This window comes from Astyanax mexicanus, chromosome 15, assembly GCF_023375975.1.
Source record: "Astyanax mexicanus isolate ESR-SI-001 chromosome 15, AstMex3_surface, whole genome shotgun sequence".
Classification (NCBI taxonomy): domain Eukaryota; kingdom Metazoa; phylum Chordata; class Actinopteri; order Characiformes; family Acestrorhamphidae; genus Astyanax; species Astyanax mexicanus.
In genome coordinates this window covers 18737758-18760495 of record NC_064422.1, presented here as the reverse complement: position 1 = coordinate 18760495, position 22738 = coordinate 18737758, and the positions used below count along the sequence as shown (strand labels likewise).

Here is a 22738-nt window from a genome sequence, read left to right as displayed (position 1 = left end):
TTGGGGCTGGAACGTGATTTAGCTTTTTGCAACGGAAGCTTTTAAAGATTGCCTACAGCACCAAATCATGGAATTCAGACATTCTAATCACCTAGACACACAGACTGCGAAAACAACAGACTGCTTACACAAACATCCTAAAGATTCCACAGTCAACTGTCAGTTGTTTCATATCAAAGTGGAAATGATTGGGAAATGACAGCCACAAAATGTTTTGCTGAGGTCACCAATTTTCTGTAGCAGAGTCAATCACTAAAGTCACTATAGTCCTCCAAACTTCACATGGCCTTCAGATTAGGTCAAGAACAGTGCAAAGAGAGCTTCATGGAACGGGTTTCCATTTCCCTGCAGTTGCATCCAAGATATACTGTACATCAACCAAAGCAATGCAACGTAAAGCATCGAATACAGTAACAGTAGTTCAAAGCATGCTTCCACTAGAGTCTAGAGTAGTAGAGATTTTGGTCTCTGGGCTCATGAATCACGATTCTCCAAAAGGCAATCCAATGAATTAATCTGGTTTGGTGGTTGCCAAGAGAATGGTACTCGTCTGGCTGCAATGTGCCAAGTCTGAAGTTTGATGGAGGGGGATTATGGTGTGGTATTGTTTCTTTTTTCTTGCTTTAGGAAGTTTAAGGAGTTGGGCTTGGCCCTTTAGCTCCAGTAAAATCAACTCTTAATGGTTCAGCACACCAAAAGATTTCGGACAATTTTGTTCTCCCAACTTTGCGGGAACAATTTGGGAAAGCCATTTTCTGTTCCAACATAAATGCCCACTAGTGCATAATAAAAGCTCCATGAAGATATGAATGAGATATGAATGAGCAAGATAGGTGTGAAAGATTATGACTGGTCTTGACCTGAATCCTGAACTCAACCCAATAGAACACTATTTGGAAAGTATTAAAGAGCAAAGACTGTGATTCAGGCCTTCTTGTCCAACATACTAACAAATAAGCTTTTGGAAGAATGGTCAAAAAGTCCCGTAAACACACTCCTAAACCTTGTGGAAAGCCTTGTCAGAACAGTTAAAGCTGTTGGAGCTGCAAAGGTGGCACAGTAGCTTGGTTAGCTCATTAGCTTGTTTGCCTTCCAGCTCTTGGGTTCTGGATTCAAGTACCAATCTAGGTGGAGTTTCCATGTTCTCCCTGTGACTGCATGGGTTTTCTATGGGACTCCAGTTTCCTCCCACAGTCCAAAAACATGGAAATCAGGTAAAACTTTTAATCCATCCAGTTCCTTTCAACATCATCATATGTTCTTATGCCAAAAGACCAGCAAGCAAACAAAAATGCATATGTCAACAGGCTAACTGTGATTACATCCCAACTTCATGCCTCTTACTGGAAGGGAAAAAGGAAGTGAGGTACTGGAGAAAAGCTTCCAAAGGCTTCCATTGCTTCCATCATGGTGGCAGCAATTAACAAAAGAGCCTGGATTTCACACAATAACCACAGTAAGACCATTGTGTAAAAAAAAACGCACATATATTCAATGAATCAAAGATAATCCTGTCTCTCCTCAGCTTTTAATAGGAGAAGCTTTAAGCGACTTCACAAAGCCTCCCTCCAACCCCACCCCCCAATCTGTCTGCTGCTGGCTGCTGGCTGCAAGCTGCGTTAATCCACACACTGACTGCACGTGGAAATTAGGCCCATCAAACAGGCCCTCACGCTTCTCAATGGGGCTTTTTTTTCTCCTCTTTTCCCACCATTCCGCTCGGCCTTTGTGGAGACCCTGAAATAAACAAAAGCCGTACAGTTCTGCCGGAGAAGGTGACAGCGGCTCAAGGGAACAGCCTTCGCGATTACGGCGGGCGAGTGATACTTCATTACGAGGGGCTATTGGGAAAGGGGCATGCCTCGGACCACCGTGGGCTGAAAGAGTGATGAATAAAGCTGGTGGAAAAAGAAAAAGAAAAGAGCGAGAGAAAGAGAAAAAAAAAGTTTCAGATTTCCATTCAACACTGTGAATAATGCAGGTTTGTAGGCGTTCATTTGCAATGTAGATTCCCCTTACCCCAGACACCACCACCACCACCACCCCCCTCCCTCCATTCAACCGCTCCACACACTCCGCTCTATCGCTCTCACACACTCACTTCCACCGCCTTCAGGTTAATAAATGTAGACGCTATATATTTTTCATACAGGCCGCAGGGTCAAAGCATGCTAAATGGGGAACGCTCTACGGCAGCGAACGGCTCCGGAACAAAGGCAAAAGGTTCAGAAGGTCAAACTGGCCCTAGAGATTTACATTCTCTGTTGGCTTGCCGCATCTAAACATTACTTGCACACTGTTGCGGAACGTTTACTGTAAGTTATCCAACGTTGCGTTCCTCGCTACGTAACAGGAATCATATGGACATACAGAGTGCTCACTATGGCTCCATTCACATCAATCATGCGATTGTTATATCATGCGATTGATATAACATGCGATTGATCTGATCACCAATGATTGTCAAACTTTAAAACAGTTTAGCGCCTGGTGTTTTACAGTAAATGTGTCTAACGTGAGTGCTTTTCGATCGAAGTGGAACTGGCAGCGTTCTGGGTCACGAATCTAATTTTGAACCATTCGCTGCGTTTCCACCAACAAAAATAGGTTCCGGAACCAGGAACAGAACCACAAGCATGGGTGTGTCTGTTTGTCTAGGAGCAAAATCGCTTCTGTTCACCGCCACTGTGCAACACCCTCCATTGATGACGTAAATTATGTTTTGACGATTGCACTAAAACAGCTGGTTCACTAAAAAGCACCATGGTTCTTATAAGCCCAAGAACCATTTTTTTTGGTCGAAAAGCACTCAAGGTTCAGAGGGCCAAACCGGCCCTAGAGATTTACATTGTCTGTCGGCTTGCCGCATCTAAACAATATTTGCACACTCTCGTGGAACGTTTACTGTGTGTTATCCAACAATATGTTCCACAGCTACTTAACAGGAACCATATGGACATGGTATGGCTGTGCTTTCCTCAGAGTTTGCTGTGATGCTACTCAGCAATGCAGCATCAGCAACAGTTAAAAAGAGGTGGCGACAGACTTCATAAGTATCGGAGGAGACATGTGCTAGTCTTCACCCTCCTGGGGGCATCACTAGTGATAGAGGGAATCCTATTGAGTGGGTTGGGTAATTAGCCATTAATAAATTGGGAAGAAAATGGGGAAAAAAATGTTTAAAAGCGCTAAAGGTTCAGTAGTTAAAACCGGCCCTAGAAATTTACATTCTCTGTTGGCTTGCAGCATCTAAACATTATTTGCACACTCTTGTGAAATGTGGGTGCTTGTGATTGCTGGAGGTGTTGACACTGAATGGGTACCTTAAATTCAGTAATTTATTCATTTAAAATTAAAAAAAATTCTGCATTGTAGATTAATAATGGTCATCCAAACTTTGAAGAAAAATATTTAATTGAATTATTCAGTAAACAAAAAAAGTGTTAAACCACAATATATGTTTTATATTTTAGATTCTTCAGAGTAGCACCTCTTTCTTAGATGACCGCTTTGCTCTGTATCTTGGCTGTATTTTTTCAGTCAGCTTTATGAGGTACAGTTTTCTGGAATGGTCAGTTTCAGTTAACGGCTGTGCTGAACCTGTTAGAAGTTAATTACTTAAATTTCTTGCCTCTTAATGTGTTTTAGAACATCAGTTGAAAACAGTTGTGAAGAGATAGAATTGGTATACAGTAAATAGCCTTGTTTGAATAATGTTCTAATCTGTATTATAGTAAGAACTACTCAACTAAGTAAAGAAACAAATTATTTAAAAATGGTCGCATCAACAATTGTAATGATGAAACTGGTTCTCATCAGGACTGCCCCAGGAAAGGAAGAGCAAGAGTTACCTCTGTTGCACAAAATAAGCTTAGAGTACCCAGCCCCCCACTCGAAAGACAATCAGACAATATTTTTTATGATTGCCAGGTACATTTCAGCAGGGACAATAATAGTACAATAGAAAGCACACTATCAATCAATAATCAATGATGTGGCCACAGGTTTCTGACCAGCTCTGAATGTGGATTAAGTGGACAGATTACCAATCATTTAATGTTTTATTATAAATGTTGATGTTTTAGGAAATTAAAAAATGTCTTTTATTATTTAGTATACAATTATTATTATCCTTTAAGAAGTGCAGCCAGGTACAATTTAAGATTTCACTTTTTATTTATTTATTTATTTTTTTCCCCATTTTCTCCGCAATTTACACGGCCAATTACCCAACCTACACACTAGGATTCCCCCCATCACTAGTAATGCCCCAACACACCAGGAGGGTGAAGACTAGCACATTCCTCCTCCGACACATGTGAAGTCAGCCACGCCTCTTTTTGAGCTGCTGCTGATGCAGCATTACCGAGTAGTATCACAGCGCGCTTGGAGGAAAGCACAGCAACTCGGTTCCGATACATCAGCTCACAGATGCCCTGTGCTGCAGACATCACCGTAGGAGTGACGTGAAGAGAGAGCGCCATCTACCCACCCGGAGGGAGCAGGGCCAATTTTGATCACTCTGAGCGCCGGCAGCTTGATGGCAAAGCTGCACGAGCTGGGGTTCGAACCTACGACCTCCTGCTCATAGTAGCGGCGCTTTAGACCGCTGGACCACTCGGCGCCACGAACACATTTTTAAGTAATACAAAATACAGTTTATAATCATTATCGCTGAAATTTCAGAAATTCGAGAAGCAAGATTTTTTTTTTTTTGCAGTATCACACTCCTAGATGTGAACAGGTCCTAATAGCAGAAACCTTCATATACTAACTAATAACTCCCCTGCGCATGGAGCTAAAGCAGGAGTGTCTTTAAGGAGAACAGAAGACTGGAAGGTACTGACTGACAGGAAGCGAGGTCATGTCTGATGTGCAGCATAGAGGGAGAGATGGGGGGAAAAAACCCCGTAAAGTATTCATCTTGCCAAAAATTGCTGACAAGCGCGCAGAGATGTGCTGTCTATTCGCATGATAGACGTACGGTCCCTCCATCAGCGGCTTTCGCTCCCATGTCCTCTCTCGCGCTCTCCCTTTCCTCAGTCACTCTCGGCTTGAGATGGAAAATAGTTTAAGATGACAAGTGGGCAAAGGAGGCAGGCAGAGAGGCAGGAGGCATGCAGGGAAGACACGGGGAAGGCAAGAGACGACAGCGCGAGAGACAGAGCGTCACTGTCGAAAATGAAGCGATCACGCTCCCAACTGCCACTCTTCCTGCAGTACTCTGTTCCTTAAGATTCTGAAAGTCTGGTGTGGTTCGCCTTGTGGAAAGTCTGAAATCTTGAGATCAAAATACAGCTCTGAAAAAATTCAGTTTCTGAATCAGTTTCTCTGATTTTGCTATTTATAGGTATATGTTTGAGTAAAATGAACATTTTTGTTTTATTCTATAAACTACAGACAACATTTCTCCCAAATTCCAAATAAAATATTGTCATTTAGAGCATTTATTTGCAGAAAATGAGAAATGACTGAAGTAAGAAAAAAGATGCACAGCTTTAAGACCTTAAATAATGCAAAGAAAACAAGTTCATATTCATATTCAAGTTTTAAAAGTTCAAAAATCAATATTTGGTGGAATAACCCGGTTTTTAATCACAGTTTTCATGCATCTTGGCATCATGTTCTCCTCCACCAGTCTTACACGCTGCTTTTGGATAATTTATGCCATTCCTGGTGCAAAAAATTCAAGCAGGTCAGCTTAGTTTGATGGATTGTGATCATCCATCTTCCTCTTGATTATATTCCAGGCACTTTGATGTAAACTCTCAAAATACCAAAACATTCTACAAACTGTACACTTTCTATTCCCAGCCTCTACATGTCACACATTCACTGATACCTGTGTGACATGGTAAAATAATAATAATTAGTAATACATTTATAAATGACCATATTGGGACCAAAGTGTACCTTTAGATTTTGTCCACTCTCGTAGTTTACAACAATTCGTTTACAACAATTTCAATTAAACAAATGTACTTTGGGACAGATTTTTGTTATTATTATTATTATTTTAGCCCAATGTATCAATGCCCCAACATCATTTGTTGATCATAGCAGCAATGCCTTAGTCCACTGCACCACTCAGAACCTCCAGATGATTTATAAAAAATAAAAAAAAGGTTTTATCCTGGCCCCAATTTTGCCCATTGTGTTTTCTTGCAGCTTGCCCTCAGCAGCCGGAGTCCAAGAGAGCACAACTGGCAATGCTCTCTCTGTGTGGGTTGATGGCGCTCTCTCTCTACATCAATCTGAGGGCGATGTCAGAATCTTACTCTCTACTTGTAACATTTTATCTACTTTGCACTGCCCTACTTCTCCATTTCCTCAGAAGTTTGAGAACGTCTGCCCACCCCTGCTTCTACAATCAAGATTATTAATAATAAGCAGTTTGGGAATCACTTTATATCATATTTCTCCTAACCTTCTATTAAAAGAAAGGGAAAGGGGGACCTCATGAAGGGCTGCAGAGAGAGAGTGAGAGAGAGAGAGATGATGTAGGTAGTGTGGGAGATGGAGGGGTGCAAAGTCAGCAAGTTTCTGGTCCCTAGTTTCCCTGTAGAAGTGTCTGTTGGGAAGATTAAAAAGTGCTGGCGCTGCTATAGTTGCCTGGGGTATCACTAGCAGAGACCGACTCATTAAAGACAAGTAGCGTTGCTCTAGCGATCCATTTCACAGCTGCTCTGTTATCATTTAAATTGATCTGGAATGTCAGAACCAGATTCACTACAGGCCCAATGACATGATATCAGGACAGGGTTCTGCTGCGCTTTCTGAAGATCTGTGAGAGGCGCTAGGTGTTGCAGAATACTGTGTGACAGTGCGTAAATCTAACAGTGTATAACGCTAGACAGCTTTGTTAATGGTGATTCTTTTGGGGTGTGCTTATATAATATCAATTTTTATGTTTTTATCTTTAAAAAAAATACAATTTACATTGTTGTTTGATTGCAAACCCATGTGGCCATTTCTGTGTAAAGCCTCTACTATTAGATTAGAAACGTTTAAGCTGTGTCTGTTTTTTTTTTTATTATTGTTCCGTAAAAGGGCTCTGAATGTCGAACTGTATTTTCCATGGCATAGTTGAATATTGAGACTTTATTAGAACTTCATTGAGCATATATTAGAACTGTAGTGGATCTCAATCATTGGTGTGTCCTGCCTAAAGTGAAAATCCAGCAGAAGCAAAACAGGGCTGGAAACTGGACCATGACGTAACTTGAAGGGTGATTAAACCCACCCTTAGCTCAAATTTGAAAAAGGCTAAACAATCGGAAGGGGGGGAGGGGGATGGGGGGTGGAGGGGGGTTAGAAGGAGAACTGGGTGATGTATGGGTTTAGGGGTGGGGCAGAAATGAGAGCAGATTAGCTGAGCTGCAGCAGAAGCAGTGTGCCTCTGATAGTGGTGAGACATAGATGGTGGGACGTCAGCAGGGGGGCAGTATTATTGATTGACTGATCTGCATATTGGGATACCAAAGTGAATGGACATCAGCCATGCCTATGGCACACTGAAATGTTGAGAAATGTTTTAAGCAGGACTGATATGTTTCATTACTTGAAATTAACACATTTCAGCTATTAATGGAAAAAAAATATGGTTTAGGGTTTAACAGCTCTTATTTAATAATCAAACAATTTTTGGGATTCTGTCTCTCACAGTTAAAGCATACCTAGAATAAAAATTACAGACCTATCGACTCTTTATAGGTGGGAAAACTAGCAAAATTGGCAGTGTATCAAGTTCTTATTTTCCTCACTGTTCATGGCATGGTCAGTTACAGTGTATTTGCATAAAAGTGACAGCCATTAAACAGCTCATTCTGAAAGGGACTGAAACTGGCTAAATTACGTAAGTGTGATTTTGTGCGAATAACTTATGAATATGTTTTGTACTGTATAGCCCCCAGACTTTCTAACATGTACAAAGAGGTATAAAAATATCCCCTTTAAATATATTGTTTCCATTAATTTATTTATTAAACAATTTTAACTATCCTTTTACAAGCGCAGGCTAGTACAAGAGAAGATATATACACATACATACATAATGCGGTTTGCCTTATGAAATTTCCAGTCAGGTTGTAAGGAGAAGTAAAGCCACTCCTCTAAAACACAGCGTTATACAGGAGTTTCAGTTTAGTTCTTCAGCAGTGTTAGCATTAGCTGCTAACTGCGCTAAGCACTAGCTCTTTCACAGAGGGGAGTATTTTGAACTATAGTCTATAGTTGGCCTCTATGCATATTTACTGTGTTAAAACAAGTGACAATCCCCTAGATAATATTGTGCAAGCTTACTGGAACACTAAGTGTTAACTCTGTGTAGTGCTGTCAAATGTAGCGGTTAGCTGCTAATGCTAATGCTCCATCCTTTGTGGAAATTTGGAAATCCAAAAATACGGTCAATAAACAGCAGTATTTTATTCACCCAAATTAACAGCTTTCAGGAGAGAAATCTGTGTAGATTAAACATCCAGCACTCGTTTAACTTTAAAAGATTTTTTTTTTGTAAGAATTACAGGTTTGCTTACTTAACGTATATTAGCTTTACCTCCTGAATTAGAAGGAAAACATGGCGATACCCCTGTTCCTTACTAGTCCAGTATATAATCCGGTGCACCTTAGGTATGAAAATAGACCATAAAATAGACGTTTACTGATAGTGCGCCTTATAATCAAGTGCACCTTACAGTGCGAAAAATACAGTTCATTTTATTTCTTGTCAGAAAACGCGGTTTCTTCTGCCACAGGAGACTATAAAACACAAGGGACTATGTAACACGTCCTCCCGAAGAGGTGAGAAGCAGACGACTTGCTCGGAGGGACGGCGGGAAACGAGAACGCCCACCGGAGAGCGGGGGAGGAAAGGTGGAGACATCTGACAAACCTTGCTCTGCCTCCTGATTCACGTAGGCAACAGACATTATGTTCCCCAACTGGACGAGCACATGGTGGAGCCCAGGGTTTGCCAAGACTTGCTGGCAAAGGAGCACAGAGATCCAGGACCAGAGACATCATCTGAGCCCGAGCCCACCTGTCACTGATGCCCCGGTGCTGTCCCCGTGCCATGAGTGATTATGAGCGATATGCCTGTCATTACCACGTCTCCGTGATGAGGGCCCACACTCGTCACAGGGCTGGAGAGAGGCTGTGTGTAATTCAACTGAAAGCGCGCCGCCAGGATGGTCACGTGTCAGAGTGATGTGAGAACGACGCGGCACAACGGTGTCCAGATGGACGGCCTGTAATCCAAACCTGGACAAGCGTCAACTCTACGAGTCCCGGGGGATGGCAGGAAGGACGGCGGCGAGCGCAGCCAACGATTTGACAGAAGTGTGTCGTCTACACCATCGCTCTGCGTGATATTTCTCCAGTGAGCACAACCTCCACCTCGTCCTTGTCGGTCAGGAAAAGGACTTCAAGTAAATCATTCCCTGTGTTGATTTAAAGAGCATATACAACCTACGACTCTTATACAAGAGCAAAAACACACGTACGAACCTGCACCAATGACCCGGTGTAGAGAAGATCAGAGGAGACACTTGTAGGGAAGAGGCAATAAACTCAACACGCCGCCCTGGTGCGAGAAGAACTCCATGCCAAGCTAACGGTGTGAGTCGGGTCAAACCACAGTGAATGAGCACAAAGGTGAGCAAAGTGACACGTACAGTGTGCCCTCACTCCCAGAAGGACACGAATATGAGATATAAATGTGTGTGCGATCTTTCCCAGGTGATATGATTGCAATTAACAATTCATTTTCAAGTGCAACTCAGGCGGGATTCTTCCTAGATTGTGCGGGTGTGAACACAAACGAAGCAGAAATAATCCACTTTTACATTTACAGCACTTATAATTAATAATTAATTATAATTGTCTCATGATCTACCACATTTAAGTATGTTTTCAGTTATTCTTCGAAAAATAAGACAAAATAATATAATTGCTTACTTTTTTCCAACTTTATTTCAAAGTGACATTAAACCCAACTTTCACAAACGAGAATTACTCGTGTATCATATCAATCAATCAATGTAATATCTTGTTACTCCCCGAGTTCACTACAGACTCTGCTGCATGCTTGCAGTTGCATTGGGAATGCATTGAGAATGCTCATGCTGCGTTCACACCACTGGTGTAGGAATGGGCGGAGGTTTTCAGAAATAGGTAAATTTGGTAGATTCCACAAACATTGTTCTATGTCACAATAGGGGGGCTTTGATTCATATTAGCAAATATCCCCCGTATATCAACAAAAATACCCCTGTCAAGCCCACTCCTACGTCTTGGTTCACACTGGCAGTCATCATATGCCTTTGTCGTCAACTCTATCATGTTGTGAGTTGTGAGTGTGTTCGTAGCTCTTTCTCCCTCTCTCTCTCCCTCTCTCTCCCTCTCTCTCCCTCTCTCTCCCCGCTCTCTCCCGCTCTCTCTCCCTCTCTCTCCCTCTCTCTCCCTCTCTCTCCCGCTCTCTCTCGCTCTCTCTCGCTCTCTCTCGCTCTCTCTCTCGCTCTCTCTCTCGCTCTCTCTCCCTCTCTCTCTCCCTCTCTCTCTCCCTCTCTCTCTCCCTCTCTCTCTCCCTCTCTCTCTCTCTCTCTCTCTCTCTCTCTCTCTCTCTCTCTCTCTCTCTCTTCTCTCTCTCTCTCTCTCTCTCCTCCCCCCTCTCTCTCTCGTCCTCCCCCCTCTCTCTCTCCTCCCCCTCTCTCTCTCTCTCTCTCTCTCTCTCTCTCTCTCTCTCTCTCTCTCTCTCTCTCTCTCTCTCTCTCTCTCTCTCTCTCTCTCTCTCTCTCTCTCTCTCTCTCTCTCTCTCTCTCTCTCTCTCTCACACACACACACGCACACACTTATAAGCAAAAACTTGGGACATCCCTACTTAATGTATTTTTTGATTACATTCATGACACTTCCTTAAACATTGATCAGTTAAGGATCATCCAACAATACCTGGTTTTAAAAGGAAAGGCGTCTTTTCTAAAAATAAGGAACATAAAAGTCCAATATGCTGTAAGAAGACCTGATCATGAGAGTCAGTAAGTCAGAAAATAGAATAAAGGCCTGAATATATTGGAAATTTTCATCAATAGGGTATCGAGGAACTGCATAAACGGATTTTGCCCAGCAAAAAAAAAAAGAAAAAAGAAAAAAAGGACATAAGTTTGCATAATAAGTAGCTTTTAATGCAGAACAATGATGCTGTGTCTATTAGCTCTACTAGGGTAGGTGTGGGGTCCAGATAGCTCTTTATTGTGCTATTATTTTATTCTATCTGTTCAGAGATAGAATAAGAATTGTTGATCATAAAGAAAAGCTCTGCTTTGTAAAAAAAAAATGAAGCAAATGGAAAAATGCAGCAGCAATCTGATCTGATATTGTGCAGGGTCAAAAATTTGCCCAATACAAACTAGCCTTTCGTGTTACTGTATCTATTCTGTGCTGGAGCCCAGTAAAAATGTTTAGCGAGGCTGAAAAAGTTCAATACTGCTACTATTCAAGAGTTGGGTGTGACAAAGCAGCAACTTTTATAAAGGCCTATTAATAAAAGGCAAACAAAAACAAACAAACAAAAACAAAGGAGACAATAATTGGGCCCGTTGCATCGCTTTGGTAAAGTAGTGGGCATGCTGATGTGGAAACCGTGCTGTGTATCCTGAGCGTGGCACAGTCAGGACCCGAGCTTCAGGCCCAGCAGGTGAGCTCTGCCTCACCGGAGCCTAAAGCAGGAGCAAGACTGCAGGGCTGTGGGGGGTCTGCTGTGGCGAATCAATTTCCAGCTGAGCAAAGAACTCTGTTCTAATGATCTGCTTTCTTACAGTGTCTAAATCTGCAGATAAAAGCAGAACGCTGCAGATCAAAGCGGACAAAAAGAGTGGTCTATGTAACGCTCCATTTTAGACTCTAAATGGAAACTAAATAACAAAATAACATTATTGCTTCCTTTTTTCCAACTTTATTTCAACGCGACATTAAACCAAACTTTCACAAACGAGAATTACTACCTTTTAGTGCAGCAATATGTGTCTTTCTCTCGCGGACACGCTGCAAGTCCCTCCCACATTGAAACCTCAGTGGCCAACTAAGCATGAGGAGAGGCCAATCAGGATGCTCACTCTCTCTTACTAGGTGTGTCTTCCTCTCTCGCCCCCTTTTTTTTCTTTTGCGTTCTTTCTCCCTCTCTCTCTCTGACTATTTTTTATAGTCAACGTTGTCGATTATGTTTTTTATTTCAAAGTGACAAACCCAACTTTCACAAATGAGAATTACTACCTTTTAGTGCAGCAATATATGTGCATCAAATGAAATTGTTCAGCTCTCATGAGTTAAAATAATGTAAAGCAGCGTCACGTCGCAATACCACATTATGAAGCTTTTTTTGCGAAGATTACTTTATTATCACTTATATAAACAGAGTTTGTTCAAAGTGACCACGCCAATACATTTCATCGTAGCCTACTTTATATATTTGCATGAATAATTTATGAAATTACTGTAGAAACGATACTGTAGAACTGATACTTTTCTATCGTCCCTATGATATTTATCGTCATATTGCACAGCACTAGGTTACAGCACCAGAAGCTTCTTATTGTTTGATTAATATTAGGGTTAAACTCAACTAATGTTTGGTGCGCAGTTCTTCTTCAGTTGTTCACCGGCGTATGTTTCAGAACTTTCGAATTTGACAGTTCTTCGCGCCTGATGCTCTGGCTGAAACTCCACTCCTTTTGACTTGGTCTGCCTAACAACAGAGCGTTCTAAATTCTAATTGGCTCAATGAGCGTACATTATAACATGCAGCCGATGGATTGGCAAGCGTGAGAAATACCACGTGTGGCGTGTGAACTCGCTGAGGTGAGTGTCACACGCTCAAAGCGTGAGACTTCAGAACACTGCCTACATACATGGGTGAATCCAATTATGAGAAAGAGTTAAGGAGCCAACTGCAAGTTTTTCTTCTCTTTGCATCTTCTCAGAAGAGTGGCAACATGGGAGCCTCAAAACAAAACTATTAAATGACCTAAAAAACAAAGACTGTGTTCAACATCATGGTTTAGGGGAAGAATATAAAAAGCTCAAATCTCGGAGATCTCAGCTTTCAATTTCCACTGTGAGGAACATGGTGAGGAAATGGAAGACCACAGGCACAGTTCTAGTTAAGACCTGAAGTGGCAGATCAAGAAAAATCTCAGATAAGCAGAGGAGAAGGATGGTGAGAGCACTCAGTCAAAATAGCCACAGAGCAGCTCAAAAGACATCATCTACATCATCATCATCTTGAAGCAGATGGATTCACTGTGCATTGGTAAACTATTCATTGCACTTTTCACAAGGAGAGGCTCTATGGGAGAGTAATGCAGAAGAAGCCTTTTCTGAGCACACGCCACAAACAGAGTCGCTTGAGGTATGCTAAAGTACGTTTAGACAAGCCAGCTTCATTTTGGAATAAGGTGCTGTGGACTGATGAAGCTAAAATTGAGTTATTTGGAGGATGAAAAATGAACACAGCTTTCCAAGACAAACACTTGCTCCCCACAGTAAAATTTGGTGGTGGTTCCATCATGCTGTGGGGCTGTGTGATCAGTGCAGGTACTGGGAATCTTGTTAAAGTTGGGGGTTGTCAGGATTCTAGTCAATATCAGTAGATTCTTGAGAACAATGTTCAAGAATCAGTGATAAAGTTGAAGTTTGAAGCGCCGGGGCTGGATACTTCAACAAGACAACGACCCTAAACACTAAACACTACTCAAAATCTACTAAAGCATTCATGCATTTATAGTCAACGTTGTCGATTATGTTTTTTATTTCAAAGTGACAAACCCAACTTTCACAAATGAGAATTACTACCTTTTAGTGCAGCAATATATGTGCATCAAATGAAATTGTTCAGCTCTCATGAGTTAAAATAATGTAAAGCAGCGTCACGTCGCAATACCACAGAGGAACAAGTACAACATTCTGTAATGATCTCAGTCCCCAGACCTGAATATTATTTTAAAAAATCTGAGGTGTGATTTAAAGTGGGCTGTTCATGCTCAGAAACCATCAAACTTGACTGAACTGGAGATTTTTTGTAAAGAACAATGATCCATAATTCCTTCAACCAGAAGCCAGACTCTCATTGGAAGCTATAGGAAACGTTTAGAGGCTGTTACTGCTGCAAAATGAGGATCTACTAAATTTTTATGTAATTGTTCTGTGCCCAAATTTATGCACATGCCTAACTTTGTTTAAAGAATTATTGCACACTTTCTGTAAACCCTATACACTCTATTTAAATTCTCAAATACAACTGTGTTTGTCTGCAATGTGACAAATGTAACTGAAATTGCTGATCCAAAGAACCAATGACCTATGAAGCAAAATCATGAAGCAAAGTTACTAATACCAGTAAGTTATAATATCTCCATACAAACACAGCCAACAACATATATCTAGAAACAAAATGGCCATAATGTTATTTTAGTCAGCCAGGTTTTAACATATTAATAAGACAAAGGGTTATTTAGTGAACATCAATGACCAGGAATGGATATACACTACCACTCAAAAGTTAGGGGTCACTTGCAAATTTTCCTTTCTATCCAAAGAAACACATTTTCATGCAATTCATAAATGCTTCTATCCATCACAGAATTAATTAAATAAATTAAAAGGAATCTAAGGATTTTTAAAGAATTGAAATGTTTGTTAAGAAATGCCTTTTTAATATTGCTGCACAGCAAAAATATATTTTCAATAAGGGAGAATAAAAGAAAGCATGACATCCTAGGTTAGTTAGTATCTGAAGCATCAGCAGTTGTTGGCCTGCTTACAGGCTCAAAATGACCTGAAAGTAACAACTTTACTTAGAGATCAGACAGTCTATTATGTTAAGACAGGAAGGCTGCTAAATGCGATATACTACAAATAAACTGAAAATATCTTACCATGCTGTTAACTGTCCCTTTAGAGAGTAGCACAAACTGGCTTCAACAGAACAAGGAGTGGGAGGCCCTGATGCACAACTGTGCAAGACGGTAAATATCTTAAAGTGTTCAGTTTTAGACAAAGAAACCTCACAACACAGGTTGTCAAATGATGGCTGCACTAAATGGAACCAGACAAACATCACTGTCTGTATTGATGGCGAAGAGGAGATTTCAGAATTGTGGACAAGAAAAAGCCATACCTCACACTAGCCAATAAAAGGAAAAGACTGCGGTGGGCCAAAGAAAAAAGACATTTGACACAGGAAGACTGAAAGTTTGAGGTCTTTGGATCAACATGTGTAACAGTTGATAGACATTTGTTATAAGTAGTTACATCAGTAAAGAGGAAGAAGCGAGTACCTGTGAAAGCGTTACATGTTAACTGCTTGACATGCCCTTCTTTTATACATTATGGAAGACACTGATTTGCTTACATCCAAACACTACAGAATTAACACTGATCTGGTCAGCAACAAATAAACAATACAAACGTTGCAGATGCTCTTTTTTTTCCTTTCACACCTTTTAAAAATGCCAGATGTGTGCCAGATTTACAGTGAGAGAACATTTAATTAGAAATAGGCCAAAAAAACAGCTTTTTCCCATGTAGAACAATGTTAATATTTCAGATATAAGATGGGTTGATTGGGTTCAATCATCACATTGACAGTGAATGATATAAAGGTATAATTTTAGAAATGTTTTAAGTCAAGAACGAAGCAGGTGGTGGATGAAACTGAGTATTATATCACAGGCGTTCTACATGTTGTAATTAAAATTCACACCTTAGAAAATACATATTCAGGAAGATCCATTTAGGCTCATGTGAACCTGCAGCAACGTGAACAGCTGTGCAGTCAGAGAGAAAAATAAATAAATAAAAAAAAGAAAAGAAAATGCACAGAAAGGAGAGCTGTGACTGTACACTCAGCGTTTCAGAAACAGACGGAGAGCGAAGAAACGGCCTGAACAAAATTGAGTTACAAACTGTCCTGAGGATATCAAACTGTGGACAAAGCCAAGATGCTGATCAATGCTGGGCATTCTTCCAGCTTTTTTTTTTTTTACTCAGAAAGAAAAAAACAAAACAATGCATTCAAAACAAAAAAGACAGTTGATATAAAAAAATATATCTACTGTGTTCTGTCATAGCAACTGAATAAAAAGCAAAACACAACAAAACAACTGCCAGATTCACAGTGGCTATGAGATACTGTGTGTTTCTTCAGGCCAAAACTCTCAACACTGATTTACTGTGTGTTTGCTCGGACTCCTGCTGCTGATGGCAAGAAGAAGCTTGAACAGTATTTTGAACTACAAACTACTGGATCAAAGTAAGAGAGAACCTTAATCTGCAGGACCACTCGGACACCTCTAGCAACTTGATTTTAATATGCCTTCAGAAGTCGCTTAATTAGTTAAGAGTGCAGCTGTGTGTAATTTAGTCTCAGTATTAATATAAACACCTGTTCTGTGAAGGTAGCAAACAGCATCATGAAGTTCTAAGGAACTTACCAGACAGGTCAGAGATAAAGTTGTGGAGATGTTTAAAGCAGGGTTAGGTTATAAAAACATATCCCAAGCTGCAAACCTACCAAGGCATGGCCATCCATCTAAACTGACAGACTGAGCAAGGAGAGCACTGTCCGAGAAGCAGCCGAAAGGTCCATGGTCACTGTGGAGGAGCTGCAGAAATCCACACCTCAGGCGGGAGAATCTGACAGGACAACTAAAAGCCATGCAGTCCACACCTTTGGTCTTTATGAAAGAGTGGTTAGAAGAAAACCATTGTTGAAAGGACATGAAAGAAGTGCTGTTTGCAGTCTGTAGCCACAAGTCATGTAAGGAATTTTTTGCAAAGCGCGTTGGTGGTATATAAATGGCTCTTCCAATCCTGGAAGAAAATCTGTTGGAGGCTGCAAAAGACTTAATACTGGGAAGGAGATTTACCTTCCAACAAGACAATGACCCTAAACATACAGCCAGAGCTACAGTAGAATGATTTAGATCAAAGAATATTCATGTAATAAAATGGCTCAGTCAAATTCCTAACTGAAATCCCATTGATTGATTGTCAAATTTCTGTTTAAAGACTCTTTTATCCATCAAATCTGTCTAAGCTTGAGCTATTTTGCGAGGAAGAATGGGGCAAAAAATCTCAGCCTCTAGATGCAAAATGCTGGTAGAGACAAAACTCCAAATGACTTGCAGCTCTAATTGCAGCACATCACACTTTTTTGTTTAGATTTTTTTTCCTCCCCAAATCTTGAAAACCATGTATCATTTTTATTCCACTTCACAATTATGGGCTACTTTGTGTTGGTTTATCAATTAAAATCTCCATAAAATAAAATTTAAGGTTTTTGGTTGTAAGGCGACAAATGTGAAAAAGTTCAAGGGTTATGAATACTTTTGCAAGAAATTGTACCATATTTTTTAATTTTCCCGAAAATCATTAATGCGCCTTATATATAAATTTTACCTGTCAGGCTGTAAGAAGCAGTAAAGTGTTACTGAGCGTTATACAGGAGTTTCAGTTTAGTTCTCCAGCACCAAGGGCGACGTAGCATTAGCATTAGCCGCTAATCGCTATTTCCCCTTTCAGAAGTGAGTATTATTGGCCTGTAGCCTTCTGCTAACCCCGGCTAGCACCGTTGGTGCAGCATCAGCATTAGCTGCTATCGTGCTAGCGCTTTTCAGAGGACATTCAGAGGACAGTTGTTTGGACTGTAGTCTGCATGTTTGCCGTGTTAAAACAAGCTACAAGGGACACTGATATCACCCTGTCTTATTGGAGCACTCAGGGTTCCTCAGGGTTCCTCAGTGTAGCGGTGAGACCTGCTGAAGTTCCTCATAGTGTCTCTTAAAATGCACTTTATAATCAAGTGCAAAAAATATGGTAGGACAATAAAAAGAATTCACTATTTATACAAAACGAGATCTTTTTTTTTTTTTTTTTTTAACCAAACCATTTGTATTATTGAAAACACTGATTCTTTACTATATAAAAGTATCTCAGCCCACAAGAGTAAGTACTGTAGCAGATATTAGGGGTGGTAAAGCACAGGGCACATCTGAGATGTGCTGTAAAAGAAAAACAAAGTCTCCTCTCTGGGTTGTTTTGCTCTCAGTGTCCGGTTGATCTGCTTTTGCTGCGCCCGAGGGCTGCTTAGCCAGAATGTGGGCACGTTCTACAGCCTGGACAGCTGCAGCTCCCACCGACAGCCAGTGAAGAAACTGAAGAAATCCTCTTCCTGTGTGGGACAGCCACTTTCACTAAACCCCCAAACCTGCTGTCCAACAGGAAGGAGAGCCACTCTCTTTGAGAGTTTAAGCGCTGCTGCCTCTTCAGCTAAATGAAAAATCCTCAGATGAGTGAGAAGGTGGAGTTTAGAGCTGCCAGGTTTCCTGCTGAATACCTCCCACCAGGTTTACTTCAGTTACTGCCATTAAACCTGCGTCCAATCCACAGCCAAGCATCCTGTGCAGTAGAGCTCTTCATTACTGATCTCACTGCGGATTTATTTCATTTTTATACATTTTAAAATAGACAAAAAGACAATATTTTTTGTTGTGCATTTAAAAATCTAAAAGAGAGACATTATTATCTGAATATTAATAAGAGATATTCGCATTCCAAAAATGAATGCATTTAAGCACAAACTTTGTATTTTATTGGGATTTGATGTGATCCAAGTGATCCATGTGACACAAGCAGCAAGTAGCTATAAATTAAATAGGAAACAATAAATGATTTTCAATTTATTATTATATCAGGTCTTCCCCTCTAGAGACTGAATTTTTGCTCATTCTTCTTTGCAAAACTTCCTCCAGGATTTTTTTTTCTTAGGGATTGTCCTGTATTTACTTTCATCCATCCTCCCTTCAACTCTGACCAGCTTATCTGTCCCTGCTGAAGGAAAGCATCCCCACAGCATGATGCTACCACCACCATGTGTTATGTTTAGAATGATGTGCAGTGGCAAGTTTTGCATTCAGTCGAAAAGGTTCAACTTTTTTTTTTGTCTCCACTACATGGCTTGTGGAAAACTGCAAATGGGACTTATTATGACTTGCCACTCTTCAATAAAGACCAGATTTGTAGAGTACAGGACTAACAGCAGATCTCTGCAGCTCCTCTAGAGTGACCATGCTTCTTTGCTACTTCTCTAATTTGCGCTCTCTTTGCCTGTGCTGTCAGTTTAGGTGGATGGCAATGTCTTTGTAGGTTTGCCATTGGTGCCATAGTCCTTTCCTTTTTTAGACAATGGATTAAACAGTGCTCAATGAGAGCAAATAATAGAAAAACAGGCAAATGCATCAACAATACAATACAAATAATTTGCAGCCAAAGGGATTCAGAAGTGCGTAAGAGCGATATCTGCACTTAAACGGTGAGTAGGAGGGAAAATATACGAAAAATGGCCACAAAATAAAGAAACAAAACCAAAATTCTAATGTATTAGCAGTGAAACTGTCTACACCATTCACAGAACGCAATGTAAAACAAGGCACCTTGCCAATTTTGACAGAACACCCAGTTCCACCTCAATAGAAATACTGATTAAGGCAGCTTTTTCCATCAAAAGAAAATTGATGCTAAAGAAGTGCAGTCCAAAGTATTCAATTTGTCTACAGACTAATAAATCAAAATAGGAGCTGAAAAAATGTGCAACAGATAAATCTGTTCTCTGATAACCCCTTTAAGGTGTAACGCAAACAAAAAATATGCAGTTATCAGATCTTTGAGACCTGAATTAAGGATGAGACGATTCATTAAAATGTGTGCTAGCTCCAGCAGTGCTAGCCAGGGTTAGGAGCAGGTTACAGGCCAATAATAGAAGAAAATTCTCGCTAAAGAAGGGCTGTCCAACATATTCAATTTGTCTACAGACTAATAAACTAAAATAGAAGCAGAAAAAATGTGAAATGGATGAATCTGTTCTCCGATAACCCTTTTAATGTGTAATGCAAACAAAAAATATGCAGTAAACAGATCTTTTAGACCTGAATTAAGGATGAGACGATTCATTAAAATGTGTGCATGCTGTTGGACACGGTTTACAAAAGCGTTAACAAAATAAGGAGCCTGGCAATGACCTCTTCTGCTTCCAGGCAAAACAGATATTGTTCAGACTGCACAGCGATCCCTTAAGCCAGCGTTTGCCTGCCTGGCTTGGCTGTGAAAATAACTTGCATAAGCGTTCATGTCCATAAGCGGCCAATAAGCCTTCAGCCGTCACGGGCAAGGTTAGTCGATTATCATCCGCTTGCTTTATAATAAAGGAAATGTGATAACCCATTCGAGACATCCTGCCTCATCACAGGAGCCACCGATAAAAAAAGAGCAGGAACGGAGCAGTGGCCTGGGAGATAGACTTGACTGATGGATTTGACCTGTTAGCAGTACACCTGACTGATGGATTTGACCTGTTAGCAGTACACCCGTGTTTCAGTCGCTAACCGTTCACAATGCATATGCATCACCAGGCATCTTGTGCGACGGGTGTTTGGAAAATCGGTTTATGTGAGCGGATCTCAAAAGGTTCCTTTCCCCATGCAGTCAGACAGGAAAGAAAAAAAAACACACCACTGCCTTCCATCAGCGCAGGATGGAGCGGCTTATGAATTTCTTATTCCTCAGGCCTGGCTTGTTTTAGCTCTCTGTATGTAATGTTTGTGAAAATTGCAGCTGTGGCTCAATGCAGGAGAAAAAAAAATAAAAAATACAAATTCAGTGCAACACTTGAACAGCTCTGTACCCTCAAGCATGGCAAAGAGAACATCCAGCATGGAGGAGGCTGTCTTTAGCAGGAGCGGAGTAGGAGTGAAGCTAGAGGTTGTAAAACACATGGAGTCTTTAGAAAATTCACCGTCTTTTCATAGAAACCTGCTACATCCTCTCAGCACCATCAGGGTTGTTCACCTTTTAACAGGGCAGTGCTAACAGTGGAGCAATCTTTTACTTATACACACTATCAATGGCCGTCTATTTTCATACGTAAGGCGCACAGGATTATAAGGTGAATTTGAAGCAACACTATAAGGAACTTTTAATTCAGCAGGTCTCGCTGCTGGATGGTGGTGGAGGGGAAGCTAACTAGGTTTAGTGAAATAAAAAAGACTTTACAGTCAAACCAGCGCTGGATGTTAATCTACACATATTTCTCTCCTAAAAAACTGTTTATTTGGGTGAGTAAACCGCTTCTGTTTATTTACAGTAAGCTTAAATTTCTGAATAAAGCTGGAGCATTTGCATTAGCAGAAAACCGCTAGCTCCAGCAGTGCTAGCTGGGGTTAGGAGCAGTCTACAGGCCGATAACGCTCACCTCTGAATGGCAAGAGAGCTAGAGCTTAGAGCAGTGAGCTGCTAATGCTAATGCTGCTCCAGCAGTGCTAGCTGAGGTTAGAAGCAGTCTACAGGCCAATAAAGCTCACCTATGAATGGGGAAATAGCAGCTAGCAGATAATGCTATCGCTGCTTCAGCAGCTAATAGTTTTATGATTCATTATAGATAATCTGCTGATTTCTCAACCAATCTATTAACTAACTATAGTTTCATCTTTAAAATAAAGCATTTCTATATATCGTATGATAGGCTGGACAATTTTTAATACAAGTGCAGTGTCATCGACATGTGATCAACTATCAGAGAGTAATCAAGCTCAGAAAAACAGGTAGCATCAGAGTAAGCTGTTCCAAGCCTTCAGATGTCTGATCACTGTTCAAGTCCAATCTGCTGTACACATCACACACTTTAAACTTTTAATCTGGCTGCTAGCATTGTGGCTAACCTGCTGTTGTTGAGGCCAATCACGCTCACACAGAATACGATCTGATTGGCTCTCTGTATCAGCTAAACTGGAGTAATATTGCATATTTCGGCTGAAAATAAAATACTGAAATGACTAAAATTAAAAAAAAAATCTAAACGAATACACAGCTGATCAATCTTTCCATCGCCAATTTTATCAGGACAGTAATAAACAGTAGTTTATAAATGGTGTGAGTGTGGGCTTTAGTACATATTTGAACCTCTCTAAGGAATCTGTGTTCGGCTGGAGGTCAGACCACAGTAATCAATACCACTGATGAATGTCTCTCTCTCTCTCGCTCTCTCTCTTACACACACACACGCACGCACACACGCACACACAATAATATAGCTATATGACAATACTCACATCCTGCTATGCTGTTATACACAGTGACGATCAATATCAGACATACAGTATGTGGGTTCTGATATGGCGTGGTGTGTTTTTCATGAAGCTAAAATAAGAGACACAATGCTTGCAACTGAACAGCGACTCTTCAGGTGTTTCATATTGATTTATAATAATAATAATAATAATAATAATAAAAAAACGCACAGGAGTACGTACTCAGCAAATTGATTTTTGAGTTCAGTTTACATATGTAGCAGAAAAGAAAAAAAAAAAAAAAACCTCCTTTAATTGTTCCTGTGAGAGCTGTGAAACAGATAATGTGTTCTCCTTAGAAGTTCTTGTGACGAATTCCATTTTCTGGCAGATTCTGACTGCACTTCATGTGCACATACTTCACACAGCACTATTGGTAGATACAGCAGATTATGCTGCAGATTCTTGTTATTGTTCATAAATAACTATTAATCACCTACTTTTCCTCTCAGCAATCAATAGAACAATGCTATTTCTATACTGCTGGTGTGGACTGTAACTACTTAATGCGCTCCTAACACCACCCCAAATCCATAACTAAAGGTGCAAACAAATCAAATTGTCAT

At 40.6% G+C, this 22738-nt stretch overlaps 1 protein-coding gene across 2 annotated transcripts in view; it reads right to left on the bottom strand.

Moving 5' to 3' along the window:
* Window positions 1-22738, bottom strand: part of drosha (drosha ribonuclease III) — a 220371-nt gene that overhangs the window by 118369 nt on the left and 79264 nt on the right. The window lies entirely within an intron of this gene.